The sequence below is a fragment of the Maniola hyperantus genome, chromosome 23, assembly GCF_902806685.2.
Source record: "Maniola hyperantus chromosome 23, iAphHyp1.2, whole genome shotgun sequence".
NCBI lineage: Eukaryota > Metazoa > Arthropoda > Insecta > Lepidoptera > Nymphalidae > Maniola > Maniola hyperantus.
Window position 1 is genome coordinate 5,936,293 of NC_048558.1, and position 23,986 is coordinate 5,960,278.

General features: G+C 37.9%; 1 protein-coding gene across 1 annotated transcript in view; it reads left to right on the forward strand.

Annotated features, from left to right (window-relative positions):
• The window catches only part of ci (cubitus interruptus), a 152,411-nt gene that overhangs the window by 42,000 nt on the left and 86,425 nt on the right, over nt 1-23,986 (forward strand). Inside the window, exon 2 of the mRNA XM_069506480.1 lies at nt 9,670-9,693. The gene's annotated coding sequence lies outside the window, so the exon portion shown is untranslated. The remainder of the gene's footprint in view (nt 1-9,669; nt 9,694-23,986) is intronic.

Consider the following 23,986-nt stretch of genomic DNA (forward strand, 5'->3'; position numbering starts at 1 on the left):
CTCTCTTTTAGCTAAAAAGCTATTATTCATTGCTTACGATAGCTAAACTCCAAGCTTTTAGCTATCGTAAGCAATAAATAATTATTCTGAAACTCTTACATTTAAACATTTTCATTAACTAAATACCTAACTTGAAACAAAAAAGTTGTGTTGCTTATTTATCTAGTTGTTCTAAATTATAGCCATGACGAATCTTACAGGTCAACATATGCATCCTTTTATGTCTACCATAGGTATTAAGCTGTCGAAACAATACGATTTATAAGTTAATTTCTCCCACTGGATATACGGAGATCAGGCGAGACTGTTGGCTATTAGTCGGCTTTTTATTGGCCTCCTAGCCTGATTTATTGCTAGGTAATTGAAGTTTCTATGATCGCTTTTATTTATGAGTACGCCACCTACAGCATGTATTTTTATTGGTACTTCGTTTTAGTGTCAACAAATAGTTTCTCGCGACTTTGTTCACCTAGAATTTTCATCCATACTATTATGTACTAATATTATATCCATACTAATATTATAAATGCAAACGTGTGTCTGTCTGTCTGCTAGCTTTTCACGGCCCATCCATTCAACCAATTTTAACGAAATTTGGTACTTTCTTCCCGGGGAACGACATAGCCTAAGTACTTTTTATCCTGGAAAATCAAAGAGATCAATATTTAAACCGTGAAAAGGTAACAAACAGACTGACACAACTTCGTGTTCATAACATTAGTTTGGATAAAATGAATCTTCTATGATTGATGTAATTTATGGGTACACCACCTACAGCATGTATTTTTTATTGGTGCCTCGTTTTAGTGTCAATGTTACCACGCTTCTAGTTCTCTCCTAGTTTACTTGATAATTTGATACACCACTTATGTTTTATTGATGTCTGATCAAATCTTCCATGCTTTTTTCTTAACTACTTCTTTAATGATTTAACGCTTCTTTCTGTCTTCGTTGCATTTATTCTGTGATTTGTTTATCGAGAAAAATATATTTTGATTTTGTTATCAAGAGCAATATTTTTAGGTTCATTATCACATTTACTTTGCAATCAGGTTGAATTCAATTATATCTATCTTCCCATTTTCATCATTCCACAATTTACTTACGTCTTCTTTCCCACTCTATTCACGCATCTCGTTCAAAGTTTATTTATCAAATTAGCTTATGCTCGCGACTTCGTTCAAATTTCAAACCCCTATTTCACCCCCTTAGGGGTTGAATTTTCAAAAACCCTTTATTAGCGGATGCCTACGTCATAATAGCTATCTGCATGCAAAATTTCAGCCCGATCCGTCCAGTATTTTGACCTGTGCGTTGATAGATCCGTCAGTCAGTCAGTCACCTTTTCCTTTTATATAATATTTAGATTAAAGATTAATACGAATAAGTACCTTTTACTATCAAAATAAAGTACATATATTATATTATTTATATTTTATCTCCATATCTAACGCATCTTCATGTAATCCAGATAGGGTATCAGTAATTTAGTCTCTACACGGGTGATCATTAACTAAGCCCTTATGTGGGGTGTGCATCAACACGTCAAGTCCTGCTAATTGACTAGATACCTCTTTGTAAATCGGTGCCACTGTTTTTATTCTGCATTTCTTTTTTACGCTGGGTTACTTGGGAAGGGCTGTTAGTTTATAATTGTTTCTTATTAGCCCATTTTAAGCAAATTTTAAAAAGAAAATTGTAAGTAGTAAATGTAATTAAACGTTTAATGTTTTTTCAATATTGTATTGGTATATTCAGGTAATAAGATCTAACTATAAAATTAACAGATTTTATTATGATTTTAGCAAGTAAAAAGAAAATAAATGTTGCTGTCTAAATTCCTTATGAGTTTCATGACTTCATGGGTACTTCAACTATAGATTGAACCTATTTTTGAAAGGATGACACACAATTTCGGAAAATTGAGTAACTCCATGCCCTTGCATCCACGGCCAGGAGGCGAGATGTTGTGGACATTAATGAATCGGGCCAGATAAGATCAGCATCCAAAACGGCAGGGGGCGCGGCGTGCAGATGCGCGCTTTAATTAACGAGTGACAAACATTTGTTAAGGTGACCTTAATATAAGAAGTTTAAGTTAAGAAGACACAACAATGTAACCCTTTGGAGGCTGTTCACAGGAGTAAACATCTTCTTTTGTCTGAACCTAGCAAAATGATCATATCGTTGTCAAACTCATAATTTTTCTAAGAAAAGCACCCGTATTCACAATCGTTACTATGAGATATTGGCGTGTGGAACTCGCTATAAGTGACCTATGTCCAGCAATGGACATCTATCGGTTAACGATGATGTTCATGAAGTTTGGCTTTTTAATTATGAAGGTTTGACAGCCAACCAGCCAATTTTAAATCAGAGAGGCATATTAGTAAGTGGATTAATAAGGGAAGTGGTTGGATGACGAAGGCGGAGGACCGTGCATAGTAGCGCGCTCTTAGGAAGGCTTATGTCCAGCAGTGGACGCAAACAGGATGATTGATTGGTTGATTAAGGATTAATAAACAGAACATTATAGCAAAAAAGTTATCCTTAATATATGTAATTATGTATTCTCAGTATAAAATAATACGTACAGGTCTTCTGCATAAGAGCTGTCTTGTTCCACCAGTCCTCAGAGGATCGTGTTTAGAAACATGCGCCAATACCCAACAGCTATGTGTCCACTTTGTTTTACTCAGCCCCTGTCGCCTAGGCCCGTGTTACCAGATAGGCGGTAATCTGCCAGGATCAGGTTTAAGATGTTAATCGCGACTTGTCTTAGCGCGTTTCTTTATTGTGGACCAAGTCACAAGAGGCGTACCTTTTTTCATGAACCAATAGCAAAGATCTTCTTAAAAATTGCTTGCTTTGAAGACCGTTTTGCTATATAGGAGGTAATCTGCCAGGATCAGGTTTAAGATGTTAATCGCGACTTGTCTTAGCGCGTTTCTTTATTGTGGACCAAGTCACAAGAGGCCTACCTTTTTTCATGAACCAATAGCAAAGATCTTCTTAAAAATTGCTTGCTTTGAAGACCGTTTTGCTATATAGGAGGTAATCTGCCCGGATCAGGTTTAAGATGTTAATCTCGATTTGCCCTAGCGCGTTTCTTTATTATGGTCCAAGTCTCAAGAGACATTCTTTGTTTATTCAAAGAGACATATATTTATCCGCTTTGTGGCCTATTGTTTTTTCAGCCCCTATCGCCTAGGCCTGTGTTACCAGATAGGCGTAATCTGCCAGGATCAGGTTTAAGATGTTAATCGCGACTTGTCTTAGCGCGTTTCTTTACTGTGGACCAAGTCACAAGAGACGTACCTTTTTTCATTCCCCCTCCTCCCACTTATAAGACCACAGTGTTTACCACTGCGCCAGGGAAGTCGTCAAAAGTTAAATTTAAGCCTTTTGAATGGAGAGGTCGGGGTTCGAGCCCAGGCACTTTTCGAAGTCACTCGCTTTAACAGGGATGGAAAACATCGCGAAAAAATCTAAAGAAAGAAAGAAAAAAAAATTTAATATCTATAGTACGCGATAGGTCGAGATGGAAATCGGGGTGAGGATACCCCGCACACCCGCACAGCCCCCGCGCTAACCCGGTGCGGGATATGGTATGACGTGCGGGTGGGCGGCGCGTCCCCCCGCTTCATACCCCGATTGCCATCTCGACCTATCGCGAACTATACCTTGCATGACACTAAAATTGATCTTTTGTATCGCCCATTACACCATCCCCCATTCCATACACCATCTTAAACACTAATAAAGCATTGTGCTGGCAGGTAATTAACCCTCCCAGATTTATTGCCCCCACTGCGTGTCTCGGTATATCTCGATACTATACATACCTATGATACGACTCGAAAATCGATTTCGTATCGAGGTTAATTGATATAGTTGATTAACTTTTAATTTGGCGATGTTATTGATGTGCAAATGGTTTGCGCTTCGTATTTGCGTAGTTTTCTAACTAACTTTTCGGAGTCATGTGCGTTTTTAAGTTATTAAAATATCACTTGCTTTAACGGTGAAGGAAAACATCGTGAGGAAACTTGCATTCCTGAGAGTTCTCCATAATGTTCTCAAAGGTGTGTGAAGTCTGCTAATCCGCACTTGGCCAGCGTGGTAGACTATAATGGCCAAAACCCTTCTCACTGTGTGAGGAGACCCGTGCTCTGTAGTGAGCCGGCGATGGGTTGATCATGATGATGATGATGATGATTGCGTAGTTTTAAGTTTTAATACGTGTATCTTATTTAGACAAAATTAATTTTTATTTGATCAAGCGTTAAAGAGCTAATCTATACTAATATCATGAAGAGGTAAAGTTTGTAAGTTTGTTTGTAGGGGGTTATCTCTGGAACTACTGAACCGATTTTGAAAATTCGTTCACCAGTAGAAAGCTACATTATCCCTCTAGTGACGTAGGCCATATTTTATTTCAAAAAAATTAGAGATTCTAATAAGCTACCCGTGCGAAGCCGGGGCGGATCGCTAGTTGTAAAATATAATGAAGAGACGGTAATCCGCTATGAGTAGACAGAGATTAGTCGCCTAACTACCTCCGAGGCACGTGAGTATAATGGTATCCACACATGCCACCGGGTTTGGCCGGTGGGCTTAGTGGCATGTGCGGTTCCACCATAACGCCACCAACTACCCAACTCTAGGCTACTACAACTAAAAATTAGAATAACTTATAATCCCCCCCCCTCCCCTCCCCCTCCTGCCGCCCCCTCCCCCTCCTGCCGCCCCCTCCCCCTTCCCCCTCTCCCTCAGGAGTCAATCATCTTGACAGATTTGCGATGATTGCGATATTTATTGACCGTCTGCACCTTGCCGATAAGATTTTAACACCAAATGCGGTTAAATTGAACACGAAACAAAAATGGCAGCTGTACATATAAAGGGCACTTTTTACTAACAAGCACTTCGCAATCCATCCGCGTTAATTAGTTTACCATTACTTCTCCGTTTGTAGAAGCAATTAAAGTAATTAAATAACAATTTAGCGAACAAGTTAATTAATAAATAATTATTATGTGTTGTGTTAAAATGCACTTTAACAGTTAATCCTTAACGACCGAATGGGGTAAAAACAACTCTTATAATAACCATGTCATCTTAATTATTTACGTAACTTAAAAAGTTAGACCGATTATGAGGTTTAATTAAAGAGTCTAGAACAAACACATTGGTACTGATTCTGAACACAACTAAATTTTAGAGCATTCTCTTCTTACTAATATAATATGAAAAGGACAGACATAGTTTGACAGTTTAAAGTTTTATTTAGAGCCGTCAAACCTCGTGACTTTAGATGCCAGTCGCGAGCGTATCGTTTAAATTTGTAGCGTGCACTAAAATTTTGAGTCTTTAAATGTAAAATTCATGTTCCGTCCTTTTTTAGCAATATTAAAAAGAAAAGGATTCAGATAATCTAAATTTAGTTTAGCGAAAAGCAACAGTCAGCGCCATTGACCCAAATCACTCGGCAAATGCTCTCGGCGAACGTGTATTCCGGGGTGATTCGCTAAATCAATGATCGATCATCACTATAATATTATGAAAGGCATCAAACTCATTTGACATTGGTTGGTTCTACATTGCTGCTTTACTTAGCGCAATATAAATAATATTTCGTAGCAAACCTTCAATGGATTAAAAATAAATATCAAATGAACTTGGTAGCTTTCGTTCAGTGACGATCCTTGAGTTAGCGAATCAACATGTACCTAGGACCCGCTTGGCATAGGCACATATGAAGCGCTGCCAGCACTGCCAGGCTTGTTTTTAGGGTTCCGTACCTCAAAAGGAAAAACGGAACCCTTATAGGATCACTTTGTTGTCTGTCTGTCTGTCTGTCCGTCTGTGTGTCAAGAAACCTACAGGGTACTTCCCATTGACCTAGAATCATAAAATTTGGTAGGTAGGTGGGTCTTATAGCTGGTATTAGGGGAAAAATCTGAAAACCCTGAATTGGTGGTTATATCACACAAAAAAAATTTAATTGTGGTAATGAACTAATAGTTAGTATTTTCATATTTCGAAGTAAGATAACTATATCAAGTGGGGTATCATATGAAAGGTCATCACCTGTGCATTCTAAAACAGATTTATTTATTAGATTTATTTATTTTTATGTATCATAGTTTCTGAATTATCCTGCAAAATGTCGAAAAGTACGACTGTAGTACGGAACCCTCATTGCGCGAGCCTGACTCGCACTTGGCCGGTTTTTTTTGTGTGATGTAACCACAAATTTACGGTTTTCAGATTTTTCCCCTAATGTCTGCTATAAGACCTACCTACCTGCCAAATTTCATGATTCTAGGTCAACGGAAAGTGCCATGTAGTTTTCTTGACAGACCGACAGTCAAGCAGACAGATAACGAAATGATCCTATAAGGGTTCCGTTTTTTTTTGAGGTACGGAACCCTTAAATAGTACCATCAAATCTCCTAGACTAAGACACAGGTTAAGTTATTCAAGATTTGTGAATCATGAATTATAGTTTACTGCAGTGTTTAAGTCTGTACAGCCACTTATTATAAAGCTCGTGTCCTTAATATCTAGTAAAGCCGGTACTACACTGTCGTTAAGGCACACACACACGATAATTAAAGAGCCCGGGATGATAAATAACGAACCGTCCAAGTTTTTACCGCAGATGTCATTATCTCCACTGACTCTATCAGACGTCACTTGATTATGTGGGGTGGATTTATATGGAGTTGTTGTAACTATTAACAGTTAGGGCAAAAAGTTGTTAAGTTTTTGCAAGCATATGACGTTCGTTGTAATTTAAGTGCGTAATAAGGAATTATAAAGCTGATATAATATTTTTAGGTTGATGTTAAAATGAATGAATGTATGGATTTCTGAAATACTTTAGATTGAACATTAAGGAACATAAAACTACATAATATTACATCAACAGAATGTCATTAATTAAGGCCTCAATAGCTCAACCGGTAAAGGAGTGGACTGAAAACCGAAAGGTCGACGGTTCAAACCCCGCCCGTTGCACTATTGTCGTACCTACTCCTAGCACAAGCCTGACGCTTAGTTGGAGAGGAAAGGGGAATATTAGTCATTTAACATGGCTAATATTCTTTAAAAAAAAAAATATAGAATCATACCAATGTCATTGATTATATATAGAATCAGCATCACCACAGCTGCAGTGTAGCGGTTAAAATTTTAGATAGGTATGATACCTGACATTCTCTGACTATTGCCTAAAACGAAATAGGTAAATTCGACCAATCATTACAATCGCGATGATTATAACGTGATATCACTATAGATTCGTGCTAGGGGCGCAGATGAAAATTATTGCTTGCAATTATTATTGTACTTGCAGTTTTGAATTCATCATCAACCCATCGCTGGCCCACCACCGAGCATAGGTCTTCTCTCGTAACGAGAAGGGTTTAGGCCACACTCAACCATGATTGTCAATTCCGCATTAGAAGACTTTACACACCATTGAGCACATCATATAAGAGCTCTCAGGCATGCATGTTTCCTCACGATATTTTTCTTACCGTTCAAAAAAGATATTTAATTGCTTAAAAACGCACACAAGCCCGAAAAGTTAGTGCGCGAACGCGACCTCCCGAATAGGAGGCGGGCGTCTTAACCACTAGGATATCACAGCGCTTCTATGTCCTTGTTTTTCTTTATTCTTCTATGAATGTCCTCATTTCTGGGAGTAGTAGCAACTCTATGAAATACGCCATCATCGCGACACCGTAGCGCATGAATAATCGAGAAGCTCGACTCGATGAGAAGGCAAGCGCGTGAGAGCTTTTTTGTCGTGACCGCGGTCAGTTCCGCAGGGCTGCCACCTTCCTTGGACTAACCTGGATTTTTATTTTTATTTTTTATTCACCTACTCTTCGATTTGGACTTATAAAAGCGTTTATAAAAGTCAGAGCGGTATATCACATTACAAAAATTATTATTTTACTAGCTTATGCTCGCGACTTCGTCCGCGTGGACTACATAAATTTCAAACCCCTATTTCAACCCCTTAGGGTTTGAATTTTCAAAAATCCTCTCTTAGCGGATGCCTACGTTATAATAGCTATCTGCATGCCAAATTTCAGCCCGATCCGTCCAGTAGTTTGAGCTGTGCGTTGATAGATCAGTCAGTCAGTCAGTCAGTCAGTCAGTCAGTCAGTCAGTCACTTTTTCCTTTTATATATTTAGATTACTAATATGTCGTAGGATCTAGATAATACTAGTAAATTATTATTGATTAAAATGGCATAAAAATTAACAAGTTACCCAAACACCTTGTCATACAAAAATTAAATAGGTAAATAGTGTTATTTGCAATGACGTAGCTTTATAGTTAAGTTTTTTTTGTTTCTTATTTGTATAGGTTAATACAGTTTGAATTATAATACCTAATATGAAATTAGATGACGCTCGTAACTTTATGTGCGTGGATTTAGGTCTTTTGAAAATTCCATGGGAACTCTTGTGGCAAAAGAGGCATGTGTTCATCTCCAGAGATGCAAGTTATCTCTGCACCAAATTTCTTCAAAATTGGTTTAGTGGGTGGGCCGTGAAAATGTATCTAGGGTAGGTAGGTTATGTAGGTAGGTATTACATCCGCCCAGACTAAGGTAGGTATTACATCCGCCCAGATAAACAGACAGAAAAACAGATCACTTTCGCATTTGTCATATTGTATGGTTCGAAATTTTAAATTAATTTTGTATATTTGAACTAGATCAGGATTATGTATCTACTTAATACTTAAAAATATCCTGTAAAAGATGCTAGAATTAGATCGGAATTTATACAAAACAGATTATTATCATTATCTAAAGAACCCTACCATTACGAGATTAATATCATTACAAAATAGCTGTGGCACTGAAATATTTCAATCTGATAAAAAAATCACAGTATTTGATGAAGGAATAGCATGTGACAACCCTATGCATAAAGTACAGTTGACATAACGAAAGTTGTTGCATTGTAAACTTTGCTACGGTAGTAACAAAGTTCTATTTGCGTGATTCTTAGCTTATTAGGAAAATTAAAAAAAGTTATGTTCTGTAAAAATGTCAGTGTTAGTGATTCGCTTTTAATTGGGCCCTCATTAGGTTACCGAATGATTATTTTGTCTTCATTTTAGTTTGACCTGCGGTTGACAAGGTTAAGTTGATTATAAAAATGAATATTAACATACGTTAATTTTTATTATACACTCGTAGAGATAAAATCTGTAAATATAATGAGAAATCGACTGACTGAGATGTCAACGTACAGCCACAAATCGTTAAGTTAAAATCGAGTTAAAACGAGACAGCTGATATGTACCTACAGTACGCGACAGGTCGAGATGGCTTCCCACTTACCTACGTCATTAAGAATCTAAATATATAAAAGGAAAAGGTGACTGACTGACTGACTGACTGACTGGCTGACTTATCTATCAACGAACAGCTCAAACTACTGGACGGATCGAGCTGAAATTTAGTATGCAGATAGTTATTATGACGAAGGCATCCGCTAAGAAAGGATTTTTGAAAATTCAACTTCTAAGGGGGTGAAATAGGGGGTTGTGTAGTCCACGCGGATGAAGTCGCGAGCATAAGCTAGTTAAAAATATTTCAATAAGTAATTAAAAATACATTATTTTGTTTACAGATGCCGGTGTGGAAAGCAAATTCGGTAAGATTGCATTTTTTTGAGTTTCTTGAGACTTGACATTTTAATTCTGATCAACTGCAATCATCAACATTCAATCATTGTAAATGACATGTTAATATATGGGAAAATAATATATTGTATCATTAATTTCGTGTCATATCTAGGTTACAGTTCATTTTAAAATGCAATTTAATCGTCGGAGACAAAATGTATTCATTTGTGCGATTAAATTGACTTATATATTACTTCGTAAGTTCGTATGGACAGGGTTATTGAACAAACAAAATGGCACCGACTCATTGGTGCTTTGCTTATGCACCAATGCAACCTCAGTGACGTCTGGATTTCAAACGGGTCGTTCATTAGTATCTAAGAGGTGGCGCTGATTTATTTGGCTTCTAAACCATGAAAAATTTTGCTGTTGTATGTGGTGGTAAGTGATGATGCAGTCTAAGATGGAAGCGGGCTAACCTGGAAGACTTATGGCAGATTTTTATTAAACCCATACCCCTTTAGCTTCTATACACGGCATCGTACCGGAACGCTAAATCGCTTGGCTGGTAGGGTGGTAACTAGCCAAGCCCTAAGCCTCTCACTCCGACCAGACCAGAGAAAATTTAGAAATTACAAAATTCCAAATTTCCCCTGTCAGGACTCGTACCTCCGACCTCCCACTAATAAGACCACAGCGATCACCACTGCGCCATGGAGGTTGTCTTTATTATAAGAGTCTATTTGTATAAAAGTGCTCAAAACTTTTGGAGTAAATAATCCATAGATACTGATATTATAAATGCGAAAGTGTGACTGTGTCTGCCTGTGTGCTAGCCTTTCACTGCTCATCCGTTTAATCGATTTCGATGAAATTTGGTACAGAGATAGCTTGCATCCCGGGAAAACGACATAGGCTACTTTTGATCCCCAAAAATCAAAGAGGAACTTCACAACTTCGTTCCTTTCTTCCACAGAACAGCGAGAGACCGTGAAAGTTGGCACCCTTATGTGGTCGGCATCCAATTTACTCGCACGAAGCGTTTTTTACTCAACGTTTCTGATACGAACCGCTAAGGTGTGGAATGTCCTTCCGGTGTCCGTGTTTCCTGCCACTTATAACCTGAATACCTTCAAGGCAACAGTGAATAGGCATCTTCTAGACCTCAACGCTCCAACCTAGACCTTAACATTGCTTTTCATTAAAATGCTTTTTTTTTTAAAACGAATCAGTACCCCTATTATAAATGCGAAAGTGTGTTTGTTTGTTGGTTTGTCCTTCAATCACGTCGCAACGGAGCAATGGATATATAGTTAAAGACCTGGAGAGTGGCATAGGCTACTTTTATCCCGGGAAATCAATGAGTTCCCACGGGATTTTTAAGAACCTAAAACCACGTCCACACACTCCCGTACGAAGTCGCAGGCATCAGCTAGTTGGGTTTACTAGCTAATTGCTCTAATTTAATAAATACTAGTGCCCCGGCGCGGCTTCGCACGGGTGCAATGTACCTACTAATATGGTATCAGTGTGGTTATTTTGAAAAGCTCAAGACAGCACTTTCAATTGAAGCTCTCAGTCAGCTAGATTGCATTCGACATCTTGAGCAATTATCGTCATGTTTCAACAAATTAACACAAAACAATACTAAATTATACGTTTCTCCTATACCTTTCTCTTGAAACACTCTATCTATTGATAAAAACCGCATTGAAATCTGTTGCGTAGTTTAAAAGATCTAAGCGTACGGGACAGACGGCGGGAAGCGACTTTGTTTTATGCCACAGTGCGACAAAGCTCTCTTGGCACTTCAATGACATTGACAGGGGGGCGCTGTTAGAGAACAAAGGCGTAGGCTGCGATCTATAGAGCGCATTTTGACTTTGCTCAGACTTAAGATTGAGTTAAAACGAGACAGATTTATGTGAGAGATATAGCTCTGTCTCGTTTTAACTCTGTCTTAAGTCTAAGTAAAGTCAGAGTGCGCGATCTAGATCTCACCATTAGAATCTATCATACATCGATGATTAGAATGCTTAGAATATTCAAACAAGAACAAAGGGGACACTTGACAGCAACGTTGGTTCCGATTTTCGCCACGCGCCAAGATAGCCGTGTCGCAATGTATGTAGAGATAAACAAATACCATCCTTCGTTATTTATCACCAATTAACCTACGACAGTCCTAACACGCATGCGGCAATTACGTCATTAATTTTCAAAATGGCGCCCCTCTCGGTAGACGTAATGAAGTGTAATAAATAAAAAACTTATTAAGGTAGCACCTGCCAATCAAGATAATTTATAGTAGTAGATAAAAGGTCAGACGTGAATCGGAAATAATGAAATGGTCTTTTGTTAGTCGTTTATTTAAATTAGTTTATAAGATAATGAGGCCGATTCTCTTGTACACAATCTCTAAACTAAACTAAATTAACAGGTCCAAACCTGCTGCTATCCTTTTCCGCAAGCAACATTATGACAGGGATAGCAATAGATTGAGACGTGTGATTTTAGTTTAGTTTAGAGATTGTGTACATGGGAATCGGCCCCAATCTACTTATAAAACTTTGATCAAATCTAAATTCGCTGTCATCAGTGCTGCTAGCTTTTTACGGTCCATCCTGTTTAACTGATTTTGACGAAATTTTGTAAAGAGATAGCTTAGGTACATCCTAGGGCCATATGGACATAGGCAATTTTTTCCTCAGAAAAAAAAACTTAAATCCACGTCTACAAAGTCCGCCGGCATCTCCTATTTGATACAGAGATATAGCTTGCATTCTGGACACGGAAAAGGCAATTTTGGTCCCGTAAAATCGAAGAGTTCCCTTGGGATTAAAAAAAACCACGTTTACCAAGCGACGGGCTCATCTAGTTGGGCAACAAGCAAATAATAATTGAACATTCAAATTCTTAATAGGTAAGTTTACCATAAGTACGCACAGATTAGAGAAGTAAAGTTTATCTCAACCAATCAATCAGCCTGTTTGCGTCCACTGCTGGACATAGGCCTTCTCTAGAGCGCGCCACCACACATGATCCTCCGCCTTCCTCATCCACCCACTTCCCGCTACCTTCTTAAGGTCGTCAGTCCAGCGAGTTGGAGGTCGTCCCACACTGCGCTTGCCGATACGCGGTCTCCACTCCAGAACACGTCTGCCCCAGCGGCCATCAGTTCTGCGGCAGAAGTTTATCTATGATAGTACAATTACCAGCTGTACTCTTTTTCTATATTATAATAAAACAACCTTACAAAATATAGTATTATTATACTTTATTAAAATTAGATCGTAAATGAAATGTTAAGTGTTTTTTCCGATTTACGACCTCAAAAATCATTAAAGGGAAGATTAAATTTCAATAAAATAAATATAATGAGCAGGTGATATCTCACGAGGTTGTTTTTAACAGTTTTTATAATGCACTGTGTACTCTAAAAATAATACATTGCGTGTAATTTTTTTGAATAGTCATTTAATTTAAATTACTGAAGATGTATAACAAAACTGTACAAGAGTCTTGTCTGTAGATATATTGAGCTCAAATCTGTTGCAATCTGTAAAAATAACGGTTTTGAAAGGTTTTTGCTGTCTATATTTTTTTATTGGTACTGAAAATCGATCAGAAATTGAAAACTCAAAAATTGATTGCAGGTACAACTTAAAAATTGAGTATAGTACGCGATCGAAAGTAATGTACATCGATCTTTTAAAGGAGATAGCGGATTTGTAGAGCATTGTCTTTGTCGTCGAGATCGACAAAACGTCATACAGGTATGAGTGACAGAGACAATGCTCTACAAAGCTGATAAATGTCAATCTAAAAGCCGATGTACATTACTTTCGGCCGCGTACTGTACATTCCTGTTTTGGGTAGTCGTGTAAAAATTACGATCTATTTTCAAAAAACTTTGTCATAGATAAAATTTATTTGTATGATTGCTAAAGCCGCGAGCAAGAGCTAGTTTTAATTTAAAAAATACTCCATAATTAATTGGCGCCATTTTTCACGCTGCAATTTGCTAGAGTAATGCGAACTTCACTTGCCCTTTCCGATAAGATGATCAGGTGATGCGTAGATATGGGACAGGAATTAATTTAATAAGATCGTCGGCACAACAGCTAAGCCGTGGAAAGGATAAATGGGAAATTATAAATGGTCTGCATTTTTTGTTCTTTGTTTGAACTCAATTTACTTATGAAGTCGCAATTTAAAACTAAGGAACTAGCTCTTAAACGGCGACTTCGTTCGCGTACCTACCTAATGAAAACATCCCATAATCCATACTAATATTATAAATACGAAAGTGTGTCTGTCTGTCTCTGTCTGCTAGCCTTTCACGGCCCATCCGTTCAACCGATTTTGACGAAATTTGGTACAGCGATAGTTTGCATCCCGGGGAAGGACATAGGCTACTTTTTATCCCGGAAAATCAAAGAGTTCCCACGGGATTTTCAAAAACCTAAATCCACGCGGACGAAGTCGCGGGCATTATCTAGTCTACACTAATATTATAAAGAGGAAAACTTTGTTTGTTTGTTTGTTTGTTTGTTTGTTTGTTTGATTGTTTGTTTGTTTGTACTGAATAGGCTCAAAAACTACTGGACCGATTTTAAAAATTCTTTCACCATTCGAAAGCTACATTATCCACGAGTAACATAGGCTATATTTTATTTTGGAAAAAAATAGGGTTCCGTAAGATATTTGGGTTTTTCGGACACAAGGTGTAAAAAATCAACCAGAAAAGTTACTTATTTTGCGTACGCTGCCTAAACTATAAAAGATAGAACCATAAAATGTTCTAATTAATTGTAGATCTTATAAATATCTACAAAAAAGTCCGCGACACACTATACCCATCTATGTCGAGTGAGGCACAGCAACCATTTTTTTATTTAAAAATCTTGAATTTTTTTTGGACTACATTTAAACGCGTTTATTTTACTCATGCTATTAATCCTTATCAAAATAAATGATTTCATCACTAAGAACAGTTTATGGAGATAATATTTGGTCTTTGAATGATTAAAATTGGACGTTTGGTTTTGAAGTTATGGCGAAATTAAAATATTACGATTTCTGCTGCACGGCCCGTTGTATTATATAAAGAGGTAATGTCGTTAAGTTTGTTTGTAGGGGGTAATCTTTAGAACTACTGAACCGATTTTAAAAATTCTTTCACCAGTAGAAAGCTACATTATTCCTGAGTGACATAGGCTATACGGGATCTTTAAAAACCTAAATCTACGCGGGCGAAGCCGCGGGCATTATCTAGTATTAAATATGTTACTAGATGATCAAAGAAAAAATCAAAATCAATTTATTTGTTGAAATAGGTATGTGTGTGAGTTGTTGGTACAATTTTTATGTCACACTATTTCATGCCTATGTAGGAGTACAAATTTCGCTTGCAACTTCATCTCTGAATTTAGAATTTTTAAAAATACCTCGTGACCTCTTTTGATTTAAGAAATAAGCGTATTTCTTTCTTTCTTTTCTTTTTCCCTTTATTTGTTTTCCGCGGTAAAAAGTAAGCCATGCCCATCTTAGGGGTGCATCATGCAAGCAATCCCTATACTAAACTTGAAAAGCTAAGTAACAGATAAACAGATTGACAGACCAAAATGTTGGGGCAAGTTTGATTCAGTCATGATGTAAACGAATAAAAACAATTAAAACCGAAAATGAAATGAAATAATAAAATTGAATTCAATTTATAAAAATAATTTTATTTGTAAATTTTTATTTCACTGCCGTGCGCCTAACGCAGCACGATTTAATAACCGGAGACATGAAAAAAAAAAACCACTTTTTTGTTGAACTTGGCTGAGCCACTACCATGCGCCTAATAGTACCAACCTTATTGGCATCTTCTCATTTTGTGGCATAGTTGCTTTGTGATAGCTTCAACCGCAGGCCTATAAATTAAAATAAAAAAGCTACCTACCTACTCTTAATTATCATACAAATTTTTGTTAACACGCTCTACCAATTTACATGTTAACTGAATTACGGAAGTCATTAAGCATCAATTTAACTGATATCTTATAAACTTATATGCATATCGAATCACCTGCCCGTCAGTCTACCGAATCTTACAGAATGACAGTGATTTTAAGTTCAAGTTATCGCGTGTTTTAATTAGTTACCGAATCAAAGCGTAATTAGTGCAGTGACTGAAGTTATACTAATTAGGTAACGAGAGAGAGGTGGGCCGTGGTAACCTACTAGTGGTTAAGATGTCCGCCTCTTATTTCAGGCATCTCTAACTTTTCGGAGTTATAATGGAAACCTGCTTGCCTGAAAGTTTCGTAAAATGATCTCAAACGTTTCTGACTGTCGATATTAATACTTACTTAGTTTGATTAAATAACTAGCTGCCCCGGCGAATTTCGTACCGCCTAACAGTCGATTCTTTTTCGGGCAATTTTTTAAATTTTTCTCTCCGTAAAAATCATCCTCGTACTTCAAGAAATATTATAAAAAAAGAATTAGCGAAATCGGTTCAGGTGTTCTCGAGATTTGCGTTGAAGAACACATTTAGTGATTCATTTTTATATTATAGATGTATTTTAGCGTTTAAACTACCGTGAGTGATTTCCATTATAAATAATATCTGTCCCGGCTGTACTCACGTGTTTAGTCGACGTTAGCCCGACTAGTTTCGAAACCATCCGGGGTCCTACGAGCACCGGCACGCGCGGCCCGCAGTCACAACCGCGGCGCGTGTGCGAACTGACTCCCTTGAAAAAGGACCCCGGATGGGTTCGAAACTAGTCGGGCTTACGTCGACTTAGCACACGAGTACAGCCGGGACAGATATTATTTATTATAGATGTAGTAATCACCCTCCTATAGTTTGTATGAAGAAAGCACCGAACTGTGCCCTCTTAAGTCCCTGCATTCAAAAGTCATTGCCACTTGGTTACTCCAGCATTATTAAACGAAACTAAAGGGATTTTATTATAGCATTGTGCAATAACAATGTAGGGAGTTTGTTTATCCAATCCGCCATGTTGCTCGCGTATTTTTGAATTATTGTAACTTTGTACAGCGTTCAGGAACGCTCCGGAGTCCAGTTAGTCACGCGCAGTGGCTTTTATTGTCGTATTCGTAAATAAAACCGAGTACTTAGGTACCTCTTATTGTTTTACTGTTTGGAGAAATTAATGTTACTTACTTACTAGCTGATGCCCGCGACTTCGTCCGCGTGGAATCAGGGTTTTAAAAAATCCCGTGGGAACTCTTTGATTTTTCGGGATAAAAAGTAGCCTATGTCACTCTCCAGGTCTTTATCTATACTAATGCAAAAAATCACGTCAATCCGTTACACCGTTGCAACGTGATTGAAGGACACACATCGTGAGGAAACCTGCATGAAACGGAAACATACTTTCGCATTTATAATAAGGGTATTGTTGATGGTCAAAACATCTAAAGGATCTTTCTTGAATATTATGCCTTGAAAAGTCCATCAGTGGAGACCGCGTTCGTACTAGGTAGCGTATCGTGGGGTGCCCTCAGACACGATCGACTGGCGATATAAAGAGGGTGGCGGAAAGTGGCTGGATGAGGTCTGAGGAAGGCTTAGAACAGAGTGTATTGGCACTCACTAGAAAGAAATCTGATTCAAGTTAGCCCTTGACTGCGACACATCTCACATCTCATCTGGTGGTAAGTGATGATGCAGTCTAAGATGGAGCAGGCTAACTTGGAAAGGTTATGGTAGTTTCATTAAATCGTTACCCCTGATCAGTTTCTAGTTTCTACGCGGCATCGCACCAGGACGTTAAATCCGGACCAATCGAAGATGGCCTTGCCGGTGGGGTGGTAACTAGCCACGGCCGAAGTCGCCCACCAGACCAAACCAGAAATTTAGAAATTATAACATTCCAAACCCCTGCCAGGAATCGAACCCGGGACCTCCCACTAATAAGGCCACAGCGCTTGCCACTGCGCCGGTCATGTTTTATTCTCAAGAGGTTGTCTGTTGAGAAATTTTCGTCGAACTTTTTTATAGTAATTTTTATGTTCGTAGATATATCACTGTGTCAGATTTTCGTTCTCACGACAGATGTTATCCTAGTCACGTCGTGCTACTGACCACTACTGTTTACTACTATAGTACGCGACAGGCCGAGATGGCAATCGGGGTATGAAGCGGGGGGGACGCCCCGCATACCCGCACCGGGTTATTCAAAAATATAATATTTATATTTTTTTCGCGTTTTTTTTTGTGGTATCATATCAGTACTATCACCTGTCTTCGTTTTTGCCAGCGTTCTGGTTACACCCTATATAAATACTTGTCTAAAGCTATGCCACTTTACAATTTATAATCCTATGAAATATATTCTAGTATTGTAACCTTTGATGATCGAATATCCCTGTTTACATTGCTAAAGGAAAAAAGCTACAGAATAAATAAATAACTTAAAAATTCAACTGGGTTCTGTATTTGAAAATTCTTTCACCAGTAGAAAGCTACATTACTCCTGAGTGACTTGGGCTATATTCTTTTTTCAAAAAATTAAAGATCTTTACGAAATTGTAATAGGCTTCCCGTGTGAAGGGGCGGGTGGCTAGTTTTACCTAAATCAGTACAAAAAATCGAGGATCGAAATATTATAATACAATCATTGATCTAAGTTATAAATAGATCTAGGACCTAGACCTGCAGGTAATTTAATTATTCTGAAAAGTTTCCCAATAAAAAACAAATCACCTGAGATTCCCAGAATTTTTAGTTTACTAACGTCATGTTAAAAAATAGCAAGTACACTTTTTCCTGCAGCACTTTTTAATTCAACGTCAACGTCAGTTTGAATTTACCTACCTATTGGGTATCGATGTATCAAAAAAAAAGAAAAAAAAATGAGTACTTCATAGTACTCATTTTTTTAAATGAACTTTATAAACACGTTAAGGGATCTATAAAAAATACGATCAAGTGCGTGTAGGACTCGCACACAAAGGGTTCCGTGCCATCGTATAAGATATAACACTTTTTAAATTTTCATGGCGGCCATTTTGTTTTTTTTTGTTTTTAGCGACACTGGAAATATTATAATTTCTGTGAAAATTTTAACTCTCTACCTATTAGGGTTCATGAGACACAACCCGCTAACAGACAGATGGACGGACAGAAGAACGGATAACGGAGGCTTAGTATTAAGGTCCCGCTAGCACCCTTCGGGTACGGAACCCTAAAAAAGGTGGAAATTATTCTAAGGGCACAATAAACGCGGTGTCGCCGGCGGTTTTTATCTCATTTCTCAGAAAGTGCGCCCGCGACGCGCATACCGATTTGTACGCTACCTTATTAAGGCGAAGCTATCGATTAGTAGACAAAACTTTCGATAAAATATCAAAAATATTTTAAAATAGAAAGTAGGATAAACCTTTTTGTACAAATGTTTTTGATAATAATCTGTATATATCAAACTAGCTTATGCTCGCGACTTCGTCCGCGTGGACTACAAAATTTCAAAACCCTATTTCACCCCCTTAGGAGTTGAATTTTCAAAAATCCTTTGTTAGCGGATGCCTACGTCATAACAGCTATCTGCATGCCAAATTTCAGCCCGATCCGTCAAGTAGTTTGAGCTGTGCGTTGATAGATCAGTCAGTCAGTCAGTCAGTTACCTTTTCCTTTTATATATTTAGATTCCAAGTCCGGACTGACTTATATATCAACGCACAGTCTAAACAGCTGGTCCTAGAGACATGAAATTTGGAGGGTGTGTTCTCTGTGAAGTGTAAAGGCACAAGCCCGAGACGGGCTGCAGACCGCAACTGCAAGCGACACCACTAGTTACTATGAACCTGTGGCTGCGTCTGCTGACCCCAGTGTTGCCGCGCTCGGTATCAATTTCAAACAGATTCATAGAAACCAGTGGTGACGCTTGCAGTTCGCGGTCTGCAGCCCATCTCGGGCTTGTACCTTAAATTAAATACCTAAAATTATAACATTATATTGTATAGTATGTACCTATTAGAGTGTATGTTTATGTATGCCTATATATCTATTTATATATATATTTATAACTACTGTTATAAATTAAACCACACCACTTATTAAATATTACTTTAACTTTATTTCTTTATTATACTATACTTAAAATATGGCCAAAATGTGAAAACGTTACAAATTTATTTTCTATATCGCAGACAAAAATTTTATAGACAGAATTTACAACCACAGATAACAAAAAACATTTTAGTTCGTACACAGATATATAACAACTACATTGCGACTCCCCGTCTTACAGTTCTATAAGTTCTTAAGTATGGGTTGCCTGGAAGAGATCACTTTAGTGATAAGGTCGCCCTTTGTTTTTTAAGTGTATCCTGTATTCTTGCTCTCTTTAATTTTAGTAACAATAAAGTTGTTTTAAATTAAATTAAATTAAATTAAATCTTTTAGCCTGCAGTTGAACTGTGGAGGCGTCATTGCCTTAACACCTCACGTGGAGTTAACAATGCGAACAATACATTATGCGGTGTCGCCCGCTGGCGTGAACCGTATGTTATTGGATTATTTTAAAGTAGACAAGTCACTAGCAGGACCGGGGATTGTGTTACAGCCCTTTAACGAATAAGGAGATGCTTGTTATATTACTAAGAATTTATTTATAAAACTAGCTTATGCTCGCGACTTCGTCCGCGTGGACTACACAAATTTCAAACCCCTATTTCACCCCCTTAGGGATTGAATTTTCGAAAATCCTTTCTTAGCGGTTGCCTACGTCATAATAGCTATCTGCATGCCAAATTTCAGCCCGATCCGTCCAGTAGTTAGAGCTGTGCGTTGATAGATCAGTCAGTCAGTCAGTCAGTCAGTCCCCTTTTCCTTTTATATTTATATAAAATATCCTCAGTATTTGTTCACTTTTCTTAATAAGTACCTACATTAGTCTAAAAATTAAAAAAAAAAACCGTCCAAGTGCGAGTCAGTCTCGCGCAACGAGGGTTCCGTAGTACAGTCGTATTTTTTCGACATTTTGCACGATAATTTAAAAACTGTGATGCATAGAAATAAATAAAAATCTGTTTAGGATGCAGAGGTGAAGACCTTTCTATTGGTACCCCACTTGCTATAGTTATCTTACTTTGAAAGTTAAAAATAGCAATATTTGTTCACGAAAACTGAAAATACTAATTATTAGTTCATGAACACAATTTAATTTTTTTGTGTCATGTAACCAAAACGAATGGTTTTCAGATTTTTCCCCGAATGTCTGCTATAAGACCTACCTACCTGCCAAATTTCATGATTCTAGGTCAACGGGAAGTACCCTTTAGGTTTCTTGACAGACCGACCGACAGACAGACAAACAGACAGACAACAAAGTGATCCTATAAGGGTTCCGTTTTTCCTTCTTAGGTACGAAACCCTAAAAAGAAAATACATGTTCTACAGAGATGATTCCTTTCCACTTTTCTTGACCACACCTTGGCCTGGTAGGTACAGCCTTTAAAATTGCTTTGAATTAAATTGTCACAGGTAGGCTAGAATCTTATCTATAGTCAATCTATGCAAGGCTTCCGCTCGATTGTAGATTACCAACGGCATGTCTCGGATATCCGGTATCCTTATAATTTACGAGGTGACTCTAGCAGGCAGTTCCATAATAGAAATATTACAAATTATAATTGAGTCAACAGTTATTTAATTGTTAGGGTTCCATCGTCATCATCATGATCAACCCAACGCTGGCTCACTACAGAGCACGGGTCTCCTCCAAGTATGAGAATCTCAGAATGAGAATTTTCAGTGCGACTAAATTCATAAAAGTCATAGAGAGAGAGCCAGCGAGTGCCAGACGGTCGTTATGCCATTGAAGTTTAAAAGTTTAACGCTGTCCACGTGGACGAAGTCGCGAGCATAATCTAGTTGACAATATTTTAAATCTAGAGTTTGTAAAAGCCTAACATTAATTGTGTAGTTAAACCTGAACGATTTCCCTCACAAAACCACGTAACACCATTCAAGTTGCGCACGCTTAGCTCTGCGGTCGACGTCGGAATACAATAAGTTAAGTTTACAAGTTTTTTTAATCTTTTCTCAAACTAACCATGAAGCTGTTAAACCGCAGTTGCGATGAATATGCGGCGAACCAGTGTTCAATAATAATTTAACTAGCATTGATTTGAGAAACGTGGTCAATCCATATTCCATATCCATACAAATAATATAAATGCAAAAGTATTTCTCGACTCTAGTATCATAAGGTCGGATGTGTACTTCTGACCAAACTCACTTTTTTACATAAAGATAATGAGCATTTCGGGCTCTTTCTGCCAAGCTGTCACCAGTTTTTCTATCTCTTTTCGTTATAAAGATAAATACCAGCATAAGGTCGGATCTAAAGACATTCTAAAAATTCCGAGAACCATAATTATAATATTTTTGTTTTTTTTTTGGCTCTCCTGAAAAGTAGCAAAAATGCACATCCGACCTTATGATACTAGAGTCGAGATTTAAATGTATGTATGTACTAGATTTTCACTACATATCCGTTTAACCATTTTAGAGCCTCGATAGCTCAACAGTTAAAGGAGCGGATTGAAAACCGAAAGGTCGCCGGTTCAAACCCCACCCGTTGCACTATTGTCGTATCTACACCTAGCACAAGCCTTACGCTTAATTGGAGGGGAAAGGGGAATATTAGTCAGCATGATAAACTTGGCTAATATTCTTTTACAAAAGGAAAAAAAAAACAATTTTTACGGGTACGGAGATATTTTAATAGCTTGCATGCCAGGGATGGTACTTTTGGTTCCGAAAAATCAAAGTATTTCTACGGGATTTTTAAAAATCTAAATCCATCTCTCCACCACGCTGGACAAGTGCGGATTGGCAGACTTTGAGAACATTTTCCTCACAATGCTTTCCTTCACCGCTAAAGCAAGTGATATTTAATTTTTGTAAACGCCCGTAACTCCGAAAAGTTAGAGGTGCGTGCCCGGTATCGAACCCCTGACCTCCCGAATAGGAGGCAGGCGTCCTAACAACTAGGCTATCGCGGGCATCATCTAGTAGATAATAGGAAGTGAATTGCATGGAATTTAGCTCCTGATCAGCCTAAATAGTATCGTCATTTTCACAAAAGCAAATCTGTATTCGTGCACTGTAGGAGTAATTTACACCTCTGTTCAAATATCGTTAAAACTACTCATTCGTATTACCAATTACCTAATTACTAGTGGTTGTATTCAGTACGTACTGTCCGTTTGTAGACGACAGACTGGTACGTGGTTACGGTACGTATTCTTGGTAGAAAGTAAGATCGCACTTGTAGGAAGGGGGGTAATTGTCGCGAATATTAACTCATTGATAGTGCAACGTTGTAATAAGTACCTAAATTACAAGAAAAGATCTTGTACCTGGGCCATATTTTGTGACACGATAGGAATGCTGCAGAAAAGAGATAAATTTGCTCCCCAATTTTCCTAATTAGGTACCTACCTAGAACATAAAATAATAAATTTCTAAGCTGTACATTACATATGAAAACACTCAAGGTAGAGCATCTTATAAATAACAATCATCTATTTGTACGTTTGTAAAATATTTATTGCTTTCCAGTGAAGACGTATTTATAGGATATGAAATAAAAATGTTTTATTTATACAACATATAAATGCATAGGATATAAACTGTTCGTCAGGTCTGAGTGGGAATCGATAAATAACATTTTTGTTGGCTGAAATCCATTCGATGATATTCGATAGTAATTTTTATTGCGATAACACTTTTATTTACTTGTAAAAATTATCGTGGAGAATTTTCTCAGGTTTTTACAAAAGGAGAAATTAACTAACTGATTAATATATCATCGTACAACTCGTCGGACATATCTGAGCACCTCGCTGAAATGCGCTTCCTCTCGCGCTTCCCCACAGCTCGCCCGTTTTCGCCTATCCAGTACCGATGCCAACGCAAGCGCGTCGCATGACGTCACTAAGCCAGGTTCACAGATATTTCCGACGGGTTGTACATTGGGTCTAGATTCTTGAAATTTATAGCCTCTAGGCTCTAACATAACAACGGGTTGTGAATCTGAAGTGGCAATGGGTAGGGCTTATGCAGGTCGAAAAACCGATAGACGTCCCCACCCAAGGTGCTCGAACGGCGATCTCGTACTGGAAGATCTTCTACTAGGTGGACAGGCAACATCAAACGAGTCGCAGGGAGTCGCTGGATTCAGGCGGTGCAAGACCATGGTACGTGGAAGTCCCTACAAGAGACCTATGACCAGCAGTGGACGTCCATCGGTTGACAATGATGATGACGAATCAGTTAGAAACACAACT